Consider the following 17,755-nt stretch of genomic DNA (forward strand, 5'->3'; position numbering starts at 1 on the left):
TGTCCATTTACAGAGAGCTTTCTCCCACCCAGCATGGGTATGTGTAAAAATATACCCTGAAACACATTATACTACTTCTCCTGAGTACGGCAATGCCACATGTGTGACACTTTTTTGCAGCCTAGATGCGCTAAGGGGCCCAACGTCCTATGAGTACCTTTAGGATTTCACAGATCATTTTCAGGCATTTGGTTTCTAGACTACTCCTCATGCTTTAGGGCCCCTAAAATGCCAGGGCAGTATAGGAACCCCACAAGTCGCCCCATTTTAGAAAGTAGACACCCCAAGGTATTCCGTTAGGTGTATGGTGAGTTTATAGAAATTATTTTTTGTCACAAGTAAGCAGAAATTGATTTTTTTCTTTTTTAACAGTGTAATTTACTACTAACTTGTGACAAAAAATAAAATCTTCTATGAACGCATCATACACCTAAAGGAATACCTTGAGGTGTCTTTTTTCTAAAATGGGGTCACTTGGTGGGGTTCCTATACTGCCTGGCATTTTAGGGGCCCAAAACCGTGAGGAGTAGTCTGGAAACCAAATACCTCAAAATGCCTGTTCAGGGGTATAAGCATCTGCAAATTTTGATGACAGGTGGTCTGAGGGGCTGAATTTTGTGGAACCGGTCATAAGCAGGGTGGCCTCTTAGATGAAAGGTTGTATTGGCACTGAAGTGCAGGAAGTGCAGGATTTTCTTAAATCGTGACCTGGATATGGCAGCAGAGAACATGGGCATGTGATGTATTGGGTGCATAGACCAATAAGACCGCAATACATTCTTTTTGATTAGACCCATGTTAAGGAGAAGGCCCCAAAAAATGTTACGTTCGGAAACATGGAGTGGTTTCCACCGAAAAAGCTTGGCATGGTAACTTCTTGGATTGGCGGTTGCGTATTGTGTGGCATAACTGTTGGTCTCAGCCACAATTAAGTCATAGAGACCAGCAGTGATCAGGCAGATTAGGGCCTGATCTGATGGATAGGAGTGCTGGGGGGTGACAGGAGGTGATTGATGGGTGTCTCAGGGGGTGATTAGAAGGGAGAATAGATGCAATCAATGCACTGGGAAGGTGATCAGAAGCGGGTCTGAGGGGGATCTGAGGGTTTGGCCGAGTGATCAGGAGCCCACACGGGGCAAATTAGGGCCTGATCTGATGGGTAGGTGTGCTAGGGGGAGACAGGTGGTGGTGATTGATGGGTGTCTCAAGGTGTGATTAGAGGGGGGAATAGAAGCAAGCAATGCTCTGGGGAAGTGATCGGGGGGAGGGGGGAGGCAGTGGTGCTCGGATACCTCTTTTTGATATCTGGGTTGTTCCGGTTCCAGATAGTAAAAAATCTGGATAAATCCAGATATCTGAATTTGAACCAAAATGGCTCTAAATTTAACATTAGGAGGTTCCAGACAGCAGTCGTGCAGCCCACATTGTGTCCAATACACAACTGGGACATCACAGTTTTCAACACAGACATTTCAGAATTTTTTTTTCAACAAAATACAGCTATTTTAGTGGCTGGTGACAGTGGTAGCTGGTGACAGTGGCAGACTGGGAGTAGAAGATTCCTTCTGTGTGGTGGGTAGAGATCTCTGTTGTAGAGCTGGTGGTGGCCTGCTCATCAATTATCAGCTCCATCACAAGCTCGGCATCTTTCTCCTCCAATGTGCGCCGACGACCCTGCTGGAAAATGGCTGCTACACGCTGCTGCACCTCTGCAATGTTACGCCCCCTAACAGCTTGTGCGTCCAGTGCATCCACGGCCAGTGGCTAGCGGTGGAATGGACAATGAGGTGGCAGAACTGCTGACAGTGGCGGCAATGCTGCTCCCTCTCCTCTTGCCCTTCCTTTTCATGCTGCCCCTCCCCCGGCTGCCAGTGCCCGCAGACATAGTACAACTTTAAATGTGTCCAAATGAAGTGGGTTACTTGTACTTTATTCAAATCAGTAGTACTAGTAGATAGTAACAGTAGTAGAACTTCAACAAATGGAGTGACAGCAGAGTAGCACACACTGACACACTGTCTATCTGTCACACTGTAACAGCACTGCAATTAAAGTAAGCTAAGTAAGCAGCAGCTGCAGCAGCAGCACTAGCAGCACTGAGTCTGACTGTCACACTGACTAAAATCAAAATACAAGCTAGCTAACTAAAAAAGCAATAAAATACTGGTGTAGTACAGGTGTTTAGGAGCAAAAATGCTAGGTTTAACTTAGTAATACAGCATTTCCTTAGCCAATAGCACTGGAGATGTCTCTCAGTGAGCAGTCACAAGCAAGGACAAGATTCTCATCATGATGCCCACCTTTAATACTGGAGGTGCTGGCCAGTGTTCCCCCTCTGTGATTGGTTGCTAGGGCTTCAGCTGGGAGCCCTCTGATTGGCTCAATGACATCATCTTTGTAGTTACGCTATCCGGATCTGGGTACCCAAACTAGGTATCTGGACTGATTTCTAACAGGTATCTGAGTTAGCTCGGATAGTGTGTTCCGGATTTATCCAGGTATCTGGAATCTGTATCCGGGTTCGGATATCAAAACATTTTTTGGATATCTGGATAGAAAAAAGAGGTGTGGTTCACTGCAACCACCAATGCGGTCAACGGTAGCCTGGGACCCGGAGCATCAGCCAGCAGTGAACAAAAGAAAGGGATATCCCGCTATACCGTTGTAGGGTAAAAAGATCGATCCTACTTTATTTAACTTCAGAAGATGGTAATTGATAATTCTGTTGTATTTTTCATGGAATTGTAAAGTGGACACGTGGTTTACTATTGTTGTTAAATGAATAATGTTGTTATAACTTACACTATTGTAGGTGATATCGTGTCTGGGGTTAGTGGGGTTGGTGGAGTCACTGACATCACCCATTCCGTTGCAGGGCCATCGGATGGTGGAGAAACTACTGGTGAGTTTGATGTGTTATATAAAATGATGTAAATGCAAATATATGAAGAGGGATATGTTGGCTACCAGATTTTCATTTTTACCAATTACACTTTTGTGTAGGTGATGTTGTGTCTGTCTTGAGTCTGGATGCTCCAGTCACTGATGACATTGCACAATCTGAGGGCCAATCAGATGCAGGAGAAACTACTGGTGAGTTTGATGTTATATAAAAAGATGTAAACCAAGTTACATGTAGAGAGGGATATGCTGGATACCATATTGACTTTATTTTCCCAGTATAATTTTCTGTAGGTGATGTTTGTCTGGCGTTGGTGATGCTGGAGTGACTGATTCCATTCCCCAATGTGTTCAGAGGCCATCACATGCTGCAGAAAGTACTGGTGAGTTTTCTGTGTTACGGAAAATCATTTAAACAAAGGGACATGAAGAGAGGGATATGCTGGATAGCATATTTACATTTGTGCAACACAATAACAGTTTTAACAGCTGGGCTGCGGATATTTGTGTGGACAATGTTGTTGGAGTCAATGCATACCAAAGCATGCAGGTAATATGCACATAAGGTGCAATATATGATTAATGAATGTCATGTTATGCATGCTTATTGAGGGGGTGATGTCCAAGGGCCATACACACTTTTCTGTTTTTTGTTTAGGTAAAATGTTCCCATGCCTGAGTTTATGCATTATTTGTATGTTATGTGAACAGACTACAAAAATAACAACAGTTGTTAAGAAACAAATTGGTCATACCCTTGGGTGTGGTAATCCGCAACATCGTAATGAGCAAGGCTCCAATTTGTTGCTTAACTGTTGTTGTTTTTGTAGTCTGTGTCTCATGGCAGTCTTGGTGCAGGGCACGGAAGTCAGAGGCAACAATTGTTGTATTTGTGCAATATTTGCCTTTTGTTGTTCCATTGGGGGTGCTGTGGTGCCTCTTCTTATGGAGATTGGTGTCAATAGGCTATTGCCGTGTGGTCAGCTGTACTGCGCAGGTGACTTGCGTCTGCAAAGTCGAGCTGGCGGATGGAGATGGACTATTCATCATTTCCATGCAGATAATTGGTACTGTGGCTGCGCTTCAGCGTGCTAGGTACATATTGACATTGGCGGCGCTCTGGGAGGATAGTGTCAGCTGCCGTGGGATGGAGGAGGAGGGGGGAAAGGCTCAATAGGATCTGGAGGGTTCCTACAGCCGAGGTAAGTACCCCCCATGCTGAGTTTATCAATACAGGTTTTATGTAACTACCATGTTCCCCGTCCATTTGTTTTTATTGTGTTTTGCATAAAAAATATATGATTAATGTGTTATCATCCATTATAAAAGGTTCCAAGTGATTGTTTATTTTCTGATTGTTGTTCAAGGCCTAAGCCATCATCTACAAGGCTGATTTTTTTCCAGCTAATACACACATCTCTATTACATACATAATAATCAATAGCAAATTTAATTGATTTGATTTGAAATCCATTTTGACATGTCGGATTTAATTGTTAGGGAATTGTACAAATAATTGTATCGTCTACATGGGGCTTAAAGCCCCATGTACACTATACTATTCTGTTTACTAATTGATTTTGATTCTATGTACAATTTGATTAAATCCAACATGTCCAATCCTGATGCAATTCGACATTACAAAGAAATGGCAAATCAAATTGAATCAAATGGAATCAGGATCGGACATGTTGGATTTAATTGAATAATTAATAGAATTGTTATAAATTCATAAATATAATCGTATAGTGTAGATTGGTCTTAGGAAAAGTGTGTAAAATCTACATGAAATGTGGGTAATTGGAATAAAGGCCATAAATGTTAATGTGTTATTTTTTTCATGTAATAGGTGACATTGACTCGGAAGATGTTGTGCTTGTGTTGGAGTCTATACATCCTGAGGAAACATTTGCTGGTGAGTGTATAAATGAGGAGCGTACAGTTTCTTTTGTACTGAAAGTATGTACCTAAAGTATTTTTCTATTACCTTCCTAGCTGAGGAGACTTCACTTCAAATTCTTGCTGAAGATCAGAAGCAATTTGAAGGACATGAGTTGAATCTGCACGCCTCTTCCGAGTCTCATGACACAACTCTCATATCGTCACCAGGTTCAGTAGAAGAAAGTGCTGCTGCAGCATCAGCACCACCAGATGGACGTTCATGCCCATATTACCGTGACAATTACAATTCGGATCGCTGGCACTCAAGACAGTTTATTCAGGCCCAATCAGAATACAGGGGCCTCATGAAGGAGCCTCATGAATGAGCCGATTTCATACTGACCTAGCGGACATAAATGCCAGTACTCGGGACCTAGGGGGCACTTTGCAGCAAGTGGCCAATGTAGGTGAGGCCCAACAAGGGTTATTGCTAAGATTGGCTGAGGGCCAAGAGCGCCAAAATTTCATTTTAGGCCGAATGACGCATGTGGTCGAAACCCACAATGTAGTGTTAGGCCCTTTGGCAGATGGCCTACACCGGCACAATGTTACTCACGCCAGAATGAATGAAGCAATTGAAAACCAAAATTAATTGCTACTGTTGTTCACATTACAGTTCCTAGTTTGTCTTTACTGGACCTTATTAAGAATGTTAATACGATGTAAACACATCTTAATCTGATTACGTTGACAAAACCTTACTGTCCTTTCCATGGATAATTATTTTGGTTGCCAAACATTTGTGACATTCTGATGTATGCACACCAAACAAATTATTAACATTGTGTAACCAAAAGCTTCCAATACAAGCATATCTGTAAAGTCAGAGTATATGGTTGGTTACACATTGGCTATGGTAATATTATAATGTCTGACTGGTAACTTATAATTAGGGATGGTCCTGCTTAGTAGAACTCATGGAGAAGCATGTGATCAGTTTAAACAGCTGATAGTTTTGTAAGGTTCAGATTTCCTGGTCCTGATCATGTGTTAAACCAGGAAGTCTTCACAGCAAATCAGAGGCTTACAAATCTATCAGCTGATCAAAATAATCACATGCTTCTCCACGGGTTTACCTAGGCTGGGCCATCCCTACTTGCAATGCATCAACGTACTTGGGTCATTAGTAGTTTGACCATGGCAATAGGTTTGCTATAACAACTTGACGCCACACTTCAGAAACCATGTCCTGAAGGCCCACCAACAGTGCATGTATTCCATGACAACACAAACATTCACAGTTGACTTCAGATTCTCTGCGCACACGTAATTGAATATGCACTGTTAGTGGGCCTTGTGGAGAGTGTTGTTGAACTGTGCATTAGGGTTTTTCAACAGTGAATTATGGCAGTAATGTAACCATAATATCCTAATAAAGTTTACTCAATGAAGCCCAAGTTGGTAAAACAACAATATAAGCCACAAACACAATGATGAAAGCAAGTGTTAATTTTAACACATTTAATTTTTTTTTTTAAATGTGCAAAATTACAAAGTATATACAATATAAAAAAAACGACAAAATTCAAAATATTTACAATACAATAACTATACAATAAATACACTAATCATCAGACGAGTCTGAGTCTGCCAGGGCCTCCTGCAGTGAAGCAGCCAATTGGCCTAGTTGCCTTGCTATGGCTGCCAATTGAGAACGTCCTATGAAAAAAAAAAAAAATTACACAATGTTGTTAGACAAACAATATGCATGTAAACTTTGTGGGAGTAATAATAATGTCAAAACCTACTGTTGCATCTTGGGCGATGGTGACGGCCTGCAGCTGGCGCTGGGGGGTGTTCCTGGGCCACATCACCTTCCTGGGGGCTTCCAAAGGTTCTGGCTGAAGTGCTGGTGGCTGGTTTGGTGGACTAGCTTCTTCACCCACATTCAACGGAGGTGGTTGGTCCTGAGCCTTGTCCGAGTGGGAGTCCTGATTTTTTGTCAGCGGCGTGGCATTTGTGCATCTATGGAGACATACAAACATAAGTATTTAAGGTCCATGCAGCATTAAAGGTACTCCCTGTTTTGTTGTCCTAACGGCTACCAGGCCCTATATAGCAAAGAGTCAGCGCTGCAGCCATTTACAATGCTCCCCCCTAATAGTGGCTCTCAAACCAGGCATGTGGTGGGTATGTACAGCTATTAGTCATGATTCCCTCTTCCTGTAGCCGCCGTCTCTGATCCTTAAGGGGGCAGAGACCACTGGTACTTAAGTGGTTAAGCCACTTGTGGTGAACAGCCCTGTTTCACACAACACAAGTGTTATACTACTTTTTTCTGTAAATAAGTATATTTAACATTACACAATACTTACCAAATGTAAAGGTGACCAGTAATGATTCACAAGTAGAGATGTCCCAAACTGTTCGCCAGCGACCGGTTCCAGGCGAATTTCGGGTGGTTCGGCGAACTTTCCCGGAAATTTGATTCGCCCCATAATGCTCTATTGAGCAGAACTTTGACCCTCTACATCTCAGTCAGCAGGAACATTGTTGCCAATCAGACTGCACTCACTCCTGGAGCCCAACCCCCCCTTATAAAAGGCAAGGTCCTTGTGCCATTTTACTCACTAGTCTGCCTGCACTAATTAGTTAAGGGACAGCTGCTGACAGACTCTGCTAGGGAGAGTTTAATTAGGCTCTTATAGGCTTGTTCCTAGCTAATTCTAATTACTCCCTCCTCACTCACTCCCTCCTCACTCCCTCCTCCCAGAGGGAGGAGGGTCTTATCTTCCAAGGAATTGTAGAATTTCAAAAGCCAGCTTATATACCTTGGCCAGGAATTGAACCCAGGTCTGAGTGCATGGTAGATAACTCTCTTAACCACTATACCACCACCAAAACTACATTCTGAACCACTATACCACCACCAAAACTACATTCTGAAACCAGCCTAGCATGTACCATTATGATATACCCTAGAGAAAAATGAGCTTGCTTAAGGATTGTAGTATGTCAAAAGCCAACTCACATTGGCCAGGAATAGAACAGGGATGCTCGGATGTGCCCCATCCACGAATTCGGCAATCCGCGTGGTTGCAAAAAAAAAATCAGCATTCGGCCCCGCCGCATGCGGATTTTAGTCCGCCTCCACGCAACCACGCGGATTTTCTGCCGTGAATGGCGTAATCACGCGTGGATTCCCGCCCGGAGGTGGATTTTCTTTTAACGTTAATAACAAAGCCCCCATACATGCTACAATCCCCCAAATTGCATGGATTATCGAGGTGATAAGGGGCAACATAACTTCAACATAATTTTTTTTTTTTTTAATGGCTTTTAAAGACAAATCACCACTGTAAATGGGGCTATTAATTGGTAATACGTGGTTTTAAAAAGGGATATACGCGTTAAGCAGTCAAGGAGGCGAAGGCGAGTTCCAATGGCACTTGGCGGCGAAGGTACCGCTGGAGGAGGATGAGTGGCTGACGCCAAAAATGCCCCAGAGAGGTTTTTGTAATTTTTTTGTTTGTTTTTTTGCAGCAATTAGCAATGACATCGCAGCAGAGTTGTCAGTGGACACGGGCAGTGTGAACGCAGAGTGCAGTGGTGGTAGCGACTGAGTCAGGAGAAGGACTATGCGGGCGGTCAGTTCAGCAGCACAGAAGGACCACGACAACATACTGGTAGTAGTAGCAGCACAGCGTCATAGTGCTGGCCAAAAAATTAAATGCACCCAGTGACCCGGGCAGTGTGAACGCAGAGTGCAGCAGCGGGAAGCGACTGAGTCAGGAGGAGGAGGACAATGCGGGCGGTCAGTTCAGCAGCAGCAGCACAGAAGGACCATGCCAACATACTGGTGGTAGTAGCAGTAGCACAGCGTCATAGTGCTGGCCAAAAAATTAAATGCACCCAGTGACCCGGGCAGTGTGAACGCAGAGTGCAGCAGCGGGAAGCGACTGAGTCAGGGGGAGGAGGACAATGCGGGCGGTCAGTTCAGCAGCAGCAGCACAGAAGGACCATGCCAACATACTGGTGGTAGTAGCAGTAGCACAGCGTCATAGTGCTGGCCAAAAAATTAAATGCACCCAGTGACCCGGGCAGTGTGAACGCAGAGTGCAGCAGCGGGAAGCGACTGAGTCAGGAGGAGGAGGACAATGCGGGCGGTCAATTCAGCAACACAGAAGGACCATGGCAACATACTGGTGGTAGTAGTAGCAGCACAGCGTCATAGTGCTGGCCAAAAAATTAAATGCACCCGGTAACCCGGGCAGTGTGAACGCAGACAGAGTACATTGGTGGAAGCGACTGAGTCAGGAGGAGGAGGACAATGCGGGCGGTCAGTTCAGCAGCACAGAAGGACCATGGCAACATACTGGTGGTAGTAGTAGTAGCACAGCGTCATAGTGCTGGCCAAAAAATTAAATGCACCCAGTGACCCGGGCAGTGTGAACGCAGAGTGTAGTAGCGATTGAGTCAGGAGGACAAAGCGGGCGGTCAGTTCAGCAGCTCAGGAGGACCATGGCAACTTACTGGTAGTAGTACCATAACACCAAAAAATTAACCAAGGTAGGCACTAGGCAGGTAGTAACTTTCTTTATAAAGGCAGGCATAGTTAACAGCACATGCAGCAGCCACTTCATGTCCCCCTGTGTCCGACAATAGGGGCCAGGAACTCACCTTCCACCCAAGCCTGGTTGATTTTCAGGAAGATGAGTTTGTCCACAGAGGCGTGGGAGAGCCGAGAGCGCTTCTCTGTGACCACGCCACTGGCCGCACTAAAGCATCTCTCTGAGAGGACACTGGAAGGAGGGCAGGATAGGAGTTCCAGGGCGTACTGGGAAAGCTCGCTCCAGATGTCCAGTCTCTTGACCCAGTACTCCAAGGGGTCCACGGGGCTGTCGGTGTCATTGAGCCCACTGGATGACCCCATATAGTCAGACACCATGGTGGTCAGTCGTTGCTTGTGCTGGTTGGTGGTGGATGCTGTGGCGGGCACCTCTGTTCTGGGCTGCTGCACTGCATACAGGCTCTTGCTTAGGCTCTTTAGGTCTCCGGGGCGCCAGTTGCTGCTGCTGGTGCTGGTGGTTGTTGTTGTGCTGCTAGTGGCAATGGCAGGCACCTCTTGCTGGCTTGGCAGAGCAGTTACAGTGGGGGTGGAAGGCTGGGGGAATGCTTCCAGTAGTCTGCGCACAAGGGCCTCCTTCAACTTCCTTGTGCGTTGCTCGGTGGTGGATGGCGTCATTAAGTCTCCCAGCTTCCCCTTCAGATGGGGATTAAGCATCAAGGTAATCCAGATTTCCTCCCTTGAACGCATGTGGATCACCCGGAGGTCCCTGCGAAGGCAGGGCAACATGTGCACAGCCATGGGAAACAAGTGGGCCCTGCCAGCAAGATCTTCCTCGTCATTGTCCCGTAACGCATGCCTGTCCTCTTCCTGTGCCATGTCGTTGTCCTCCTCAAACCGCCATCCACGTACAACGCCTGCTGCACTCTGCTCCTCCTCCTCATTCAGGTTAGGGACCTCCAACTCTTCCACTACCTGCTGTGAGCCCTCCTCTGAGCTGGACTGTGCTGCCATCTGCTCCTGTTCTTCCAACTGCCTCAGGGCTTCATCCCCACGCTCAATTAAATTGTCCATTGCCTGCTCCAGTAGACAAACCAAGGGCACCCACTGGCACACAGAGGCCCGCTCCTCACTGACCATCCTGGTTGCCTCCAGGAAGGGACTCAGCACCAGGCATACTTGCTGCATCAGTATCCACTGAGTGGCAGTAATCATGGGGACACTTGGGTCTAGCATGTAGGCCCTAAGAGCCAGCCTGTGCTGACACAGCCGCTCCAAAATGGCCAGAGTCGAATTCCAGTGAACTGGCATGTCGATGATCAGCCGGTGTTGTGGCCTTCCATACTGCTTCTGTAAGGTGGACAAGAGTGCAGAGGCAGTGGCTGACAGGCGGAAAAAGCGTACCACCGCCCGGGCATCCTGCAGCAGCTCGCTCATCCCCTGGTAGGTGCGCAATAAGCGCTGCACCACAAGATTGAGCACATGGGCCAAGCAGGGGATGTGCTGGAGGTTTCCCTGCTGCACTGCTGCCACCAGGTTGGCCCATTATCGGCTGCCACATATCCCACTTCCAGGCCTCTGGGGGTCAGCCACCTCCGCTCCTGCTTCCTGAGGGCAGCCAGGACGTTGGTGGCCGTAAGCCTCTCCTTCCCCAGGGTCACCAATTTTAAAAGGTCTTGGCAGTGCCGAGGCTTGGCGCTGCTGCTGCCGAGGCGGGCTTGCTTTCCGGGTGCAGAGGGAGTGTCGTGACAGGACCCTTCTGCATCCCCCCCCTGATCCCGCATGGTGGCACCACTAGCTGGGCTGATGCGCTCTTGTCCTCCCTCCCTTCCATCAGTGTCACCCAGTGGGCCGTAAAGGACAGGTAGCGACCTGTGCCAAATCTGCTACTCCACGAGTCCATGGTCACGTGGACCCGCTTGCCCACAGAGTAGTCCAGGGAATGGGCCACGTTTTCCACCGCAAACTTGTGGAGTGCTGGGATCGCGCTCCTGCTGAAATAGTGGCGACTGGGGACTTGCCACTCGGGGATGCCAAATTGGAGCAGCGTCCGCATGGCGCTCCCCTCCTGCACCAGGGAGTAGGGAAGCAGCTGTGATGCCATGGCCCGGGCCAGCAAGCCATTTAGTTTGCGGATCTGCCTGTGGCTTGGAGGCAGAGGCTTGGTCAGACCCTGAAAGGTGTCGCTCAGCAGGGTCTGACGATGCTGGGATGCAGGGGAGACAGAGGAGAGAGACGAACACTGGCTGCCAGCCTCAATGTCTGTGTCCTGAGTAGCCGAGGTGGAAGAGCGCTTGCGTGCTACAACTACTGCTACTGCTGTGGGGGATTCACGACCCTGAGGGAGGAATGATGCTGCTGCGCTGGTGGGCCTTCTGCTCTCAGGAACCCCTGCCAGCAGTGTCTGCTTCCTTTTAAACTCTGCATACTCGCGGCAGTGGCGGCTTCTCAGGTGGCCCTGGAGGGATGAGGTACCCATCTTGCTCAGACTTTTCCCACGGCTCAATCTTTTGCTGCATAACCTGCACACCGCATAGCTTTTGTCATCAGTACATTCGTCAAAGCAATCCCACACTGGTGACTTTAATTTACTGCGGCCCCCACTAGCAGAGGGTGCAGCGGAACAATGTGTGGTAGTAGTTGCCGGGGGTTGCATGGTGGTGGTGCCAGCTGAAGCAGTGTCCTGTCTACTTCCTCCACGCCCACTGCTGCCGATGCCCCTGCCCGACATATGGCGATATCCTTGCATAGGCCGAGGTGACTCATCATCCTGCTCTGACCATTCTTCCACGGACTCAGCAGGCTGCACATAGTTAAGGTCCACAACGTCGTCATCATCATCAGCAGCATCATCATCATAATCCAGCTCTTCCTCTGACTCCCCCGCCTCCTCTTCTGTCCCTACATCCCCAGACACAGACCTCTTCTTCATCACCAGAACTCAACAACGCTTGTGATTGTGGCCAGATCTCAATCTCTGCCACATCAGTCCCCAGTAAGTCCTGAGCTTCTTGCATCAGCAGGTTCCCAGATGCCGGACTGAGGGACAGAACGCTGTCATCCTGGGAGGGCTGCTGACCAGTGGGTGCTGAGGTGGATGTCACAACAAGCGTGGGACGTTGGCTGCTGGTGCTGCTGCTTGGAGTGGTGCTCACAGTAGAGGTCTGGGAGGAAGTCATGATGTCCATGAGTACGTCAGGTTCCATTTGCTCAACCACCACACGGGGAGCAGAAACTTTAAAATATTTGGACAATGGCGTCCGCTGACTCGGCCCAGGCTTTGCTGCCCCCCTTTTTGCTGCATCACGACCACGTACAGCTGGCCGTCCTCTCCCTGGACGTGGAGCAGTCCCAGAAGTGGCTGAGGCAATTGAACTCCCTTTCATCTCACCCCGCGAAACCCTGCCAGACATGTTGCTAGTAATGAATCACTGGATGTAGTGGGCACAGTACAAGGTCACTGAAGGATGCACCAGGCACAGTACAACGGCACTGAAGGATGCAGTGGGCACAGTACAAGGTCACTGAAGGATGCAGTGGGCACTGGATATACAACTAGGTCACTGAAGGATGCAGTGGGAACAGTACAAGGTCACTGAAGGATGCAGTGGGCACTGGATATACAACTAGGTCACTGAAGGATGCAGTGGGCACAGTACAAGGTCACTGAAGGATGCAGTGGGCACAGCAGTGGGCACTGGATATACAACTAGGTCTCTGAAGGATGCAGTGGGCACAGTACAAGGTCACTGAAGGATGCAGTGGGCACAGTACAAGGTCACTGAAGGATGCAGTGGGCCCAGCAGTGGGCACTGGATATACAACTAGTTCACTGAAGGATGCAGTGGGCACAGTACAAGGTCACTGAAGGATGCAGTGGGCACAGCAGTGGGCACTGGATATACAACTAGGTCACTGAAGGATGCAGTGGGCACAGTACAAGGTCACTGAAGGATGCAGTGGGCACAGCAGTGGGCACTGGATATACAACTAGGTCACTGAAGGATGCAGTGGGCACAGTACAAGGTCACTGAAGGATGCAGTGGGCACAGCAGTGGACACTGGATATACAACTAGGTCACTGAAGGATGCAGTGGGCACAGTTCAAGGTCACTGAAGGATGCAGTGGGCACAGCAGTGGGCACTGGATATACAACTAGGTCACTGAAGGATGCAGTGGGCACAGTACAAGGTCACTGAAGGATGCAGTGGGCACAGCAGTGGGCACTGGATATACAACTAGGTCACTGAAGGATGCAGTGGGCACAGTACAAGGTCACTGAAGGATGCAGTGGGCACAGCAGTGGGCACTGGATATACAACTAGGTCACTGAAGGATGCATTGGGCACAGTATAAGGTCACTGAAGGATGCAGTGGGCACTGGATATACAACTAGGTCACTGAAGGATGCAGTGGGCACAGTACAAGGTCACTGAAGGATGCAGTGGGCACTGGATATACAACTAGGTCACTGAAGGATGCAGTGGGCACAGTACAAAGTCACTGAAGGATGCAGTGGGCACAGCAGTGGGCACTGGATATACAACTAGGTCACTGAATGATGCAGTGGGCACAGTATAAGGTCACTGAAGGATGCAGTGGGCACTGGATATACAACTAGGTCACTGAAGGATGCAGTGGGCACAGTACAACTCACTGAAGGATGCAGTGGGCACTGGATATACAACTAGGTCACTGAAGGATGCAGTGGGCACAGTACAAGGTCACTGAAGGATGCAGTGGGCACAGTAGTGGGCACTGGATATACAACTAGGTCACTGAAGGATGCAGTGGGCACACAAGGATGTCACACTGTGTAATGAGATGCTTATATGCCAGCGAGCGAGCAGTGGGCACTGGGCACGGCACAAGGTCACTGACAGAATGAATGAACAGCGCTGGCAGAGAGTGGCGGTGCCGGCGGTGTGACTGGCTGCCTGCAAATAGTACAAGTGAAGTGTATAACTGTCACTGAAATAATATACAAGTGTGTAATGAGATGCTTATATGCCAGCGAGCAGTGGGCACTGGGCACGGCACAAGGTCACTGACAGAATGAATGAACAGCGCTGGCAGAGAGTGGCGGCGCCAGCGGTGTGACTGGCTGCCTGCAAATAGTACAAGTGTATAACTGTCACTGGAATATACAAGTGAACACTGCAGCTGCACTAACCTGCCTGCCTGCACTACACACAGATAATCCCCACTCCCACTACACTGACTACACTGCAGCACTGAACCTGCCTGCACTACACACAGTTAAATAATCATTAGACTCCCACACTCCCACTACACTACACTGACTACAACTAACTACAGCAATCACTCACTGACTAGCTAACTGTGTACAGTATAAGAGCAGTGTTAGCAAAAAAAATGCTTTGTTTTTAACACAATAAATGCACTTGCTCAAACAACAATGGCCTGGAGATAATCCTCTCAGCACCACAGTCTAGCAAGGACAGAGCTTTTCCATCATGGCCGCCGCTTTATATTCAGGAGGGGAGGGCATAGCTCCCCTCCTGTGATTGGTTGCTAGGGCCTGGCTGGGGCCCTCTGATTGGCCTGCAATGTGTCACTTCCGCATAGTTTGACGCATTTCCGCTAACCACGACTTCAGTGCCGGGTTTCACGAGCGTGAATGTGGATTTCTGTCTGCATTCACGCGAAGCCGAAGCAGATTTTCGTGGTTGAAAATCTATTCACGGCTTAGCGTGTCCGAGGCGGAATGCGTCACAATGGTCATGAATCCACGCGTAAGCGTGATCACGACCTGGCGGTGAGCACCACTGGAATAGAACACAGTCTCTGTGGCACAATTGGTTAGTGTGTTTGGCTGTTAACTAAAAGGTTGGTAGTTCAACCCCACCCAAGCATGGCCTTGCCTTTTGTGTTCAACAGTTGTCCGAAGAGAACCCCAGATAACCATGTAGATTCATCTCTCTCTCTCTCTCTAGTAGGGATGGTCACCGCTTTCCGCAGAATTGTATTTTCCGCAATTTTGGGTGGAAATTGGTCATTCCATTCCGTTTGGTCGGAACGAAATTGCTTTTTCAATGTGGCAGAATTCTGAAATTGTGTATAATTATATAGAACACTCTCCGGCGCTGGAAATGGTTACTATTCTACAAGCTGCGTGTTGCGTGGAGGGATTCCCCAACCCTCAAAATTGTACAAGAGATTTATATAATAGAATTCTGAAAATTGCCTGTGAAATTCTGTTGGTATCCGTTGATGCCATTGAAGTGAATTTTCAGCTTAAAACCATCAAGTCCTAGAGAGAGAGCAAGCTCATTTTTCTCTTGGGTATATCACAATGGTACATGCTAGGCTGGCTTCAGCATGTAGTGAGGGTGGTGGTATAGCAGTTAAGAGAGCTATCTACCATGCACTCAGACCTGGGTTCAACTCCCAGCAAAGGTATGTGTAAGCTGGCTTTTGAAAGCCTACAAATCTTTAAGCAAGCTCATTTTTCTCTAGGCTATATCGTAATGGTACATGCTAGGCTGGTTTCAGAATGTAGTGTTGGTGGTGGTATACCGGTTAAGAGAGCTATCTACCAAGCACTCAGACCTGGGTTCTATTCCCGGCCAAGGTATATAATCTGGCTTTTGAAATTCTACAATTCCCTGGAAGGTGAGGGAGGGAGACACTGCCTGATGTTGTAAAGCAGTGTAGGCCTGTAATTAAACATTGAGATTTGTGACCTTAAAATAGGGGTTTATGTGAAATCTAGATTTTTGCCTGGGACTTTTGATGTGTATTTCACTTAATCATGTTTTCCTCCAGGTATTAAATCCCTTGAAACATGTTTTCTATCATTTTTCCAGCCTATAGAAATTTTTCTAAATTTTTCTAAATTTTCAAGTTTGCCACCCCATTGAAGTCTATTGCGGTTCGCAAACATTTCCTCGAACCGAACCTTCCGCGGAAGTTTGCGAACAGGGTTCGCGAACCAAAAATTGGAGGTTCGCAACATTTCTATTCACGAGTTAAAATCACACTCGAGTAAATCTATGTAGTATAAGGGCAATTGATTAAATGGATAAAGTAGCCAGTTCCCTTATATTAGGTAGAAATTCTCAGATTGGATGAAAAAGATTGGATCATCAGTGGGGCCCATTACAATAATTAAAGCCCATCAATCAAACAGGGGCTATAACATTTTATGACTGTTACTTTGGTTTATGATTGGAAATTGATGTATTTAGTTCATAGAAGGGATAGGAACAAGCACCACTAACAATGATACATGATAAGTAAAGGCCTAGGCGTGCTATAAGCTAAGACAACGTCACAAAAACCAAAAAGGGTAAAGAATAGCCCTACAAGCACCACACTAAAGCAAAATTGTAATAAATAGATAGATGGTCATCTTTATTATAACCTCAACCAACCTCCTTAGAAGCGGGCGTTTCCCGCGAGGTGCACTAAGGCTTTCCGTGAGCCTGGGGTCCCCTCTTCTTCTCTCTAGCCATCCACCAGTGAGTATTGAGTATTTCCCTAGACACTTTGTCGCTCTTCAGTGCACTTTTGCACATGCTCTCATACTCTCATCTACCTCTTATCACTGCTGTATTTGCACATTGTCCATTTCTATTTTTCACCTTGCTGCACATTGACACTTTTTCAATACACACCACCTCTTGGTATACATATTACCTCATTGCAATTGTGTGTTTTTGCACTTTATTGGATATCAATTGTGTACCACCTTTTGGAACATCTAGTTTTTCTTGCTGCACATTGTCACTTTTTCATATACAATACCTCTTGACATATAGACTACCTCATTGTATTATTGCACTTTATTGAATATCTTTTTTGTTTCCTTTCTGGAATATTTATCCATTCTTCACTCCAGTGTTGTTTATCCTTTGGCTATTGTGAGAGTTTGTTGTACTTGTATTTTTGTATATTTGTCATGCACTGTAGCATTGCCTTTGTCTATTATCATCAGTGCTGATACATTATTTATTGCTCTTCGGGACCCCAGACCCATGTTATTGTTTTTACATGTTTTTATATATTTTTTGATGTTATAATAAAGATGACTATCTATCTATTTATTACAATTTTGCTTTAGTGTGGTGCTTGTAGGGCTATTCTTTACCCTTTTTTGGAAATTGATGTATGGGAAGTACCGTATTTTTCGGCATATAAGACGCACTTTTTCTTACCCCAAACGGGTGGGGGGGGCGGGAGTGGGTGCGTCTTATATGCCAAAGATACAAAAAAATGGGTGCAGAGTGTGCAGGGAAGCTCTTACCCGTCCTGCCGCGGCGCTCCTTTCCCCCTTCTCTCCAGCTGCGATCCTCTTCTCCCTCTGAAAGTCAAGTTCGGTGAAGCTGCTGCCACCGCTGGGTCTTCTATTCCTCCTGTGATGAAAATAAAGATAGGTACAT

The sequence above is a fragment of the Hyperolius riggenbachi genome, chromosome 11 (assembly GCF_040937935.1).
Source record: "Hyperolius riggenbachi isolate aHypRig1 chromosome 11, aHypRig1.pri, whole genome shotgun sequence".
Classification (NCBI taxonomy): domain Eukaryota; kingdom Metazoa; phylum Chordata; class Amphibia; order Anura; family Hyperoliidae; genus Hyperolius; species Hyperolius riggenbachi.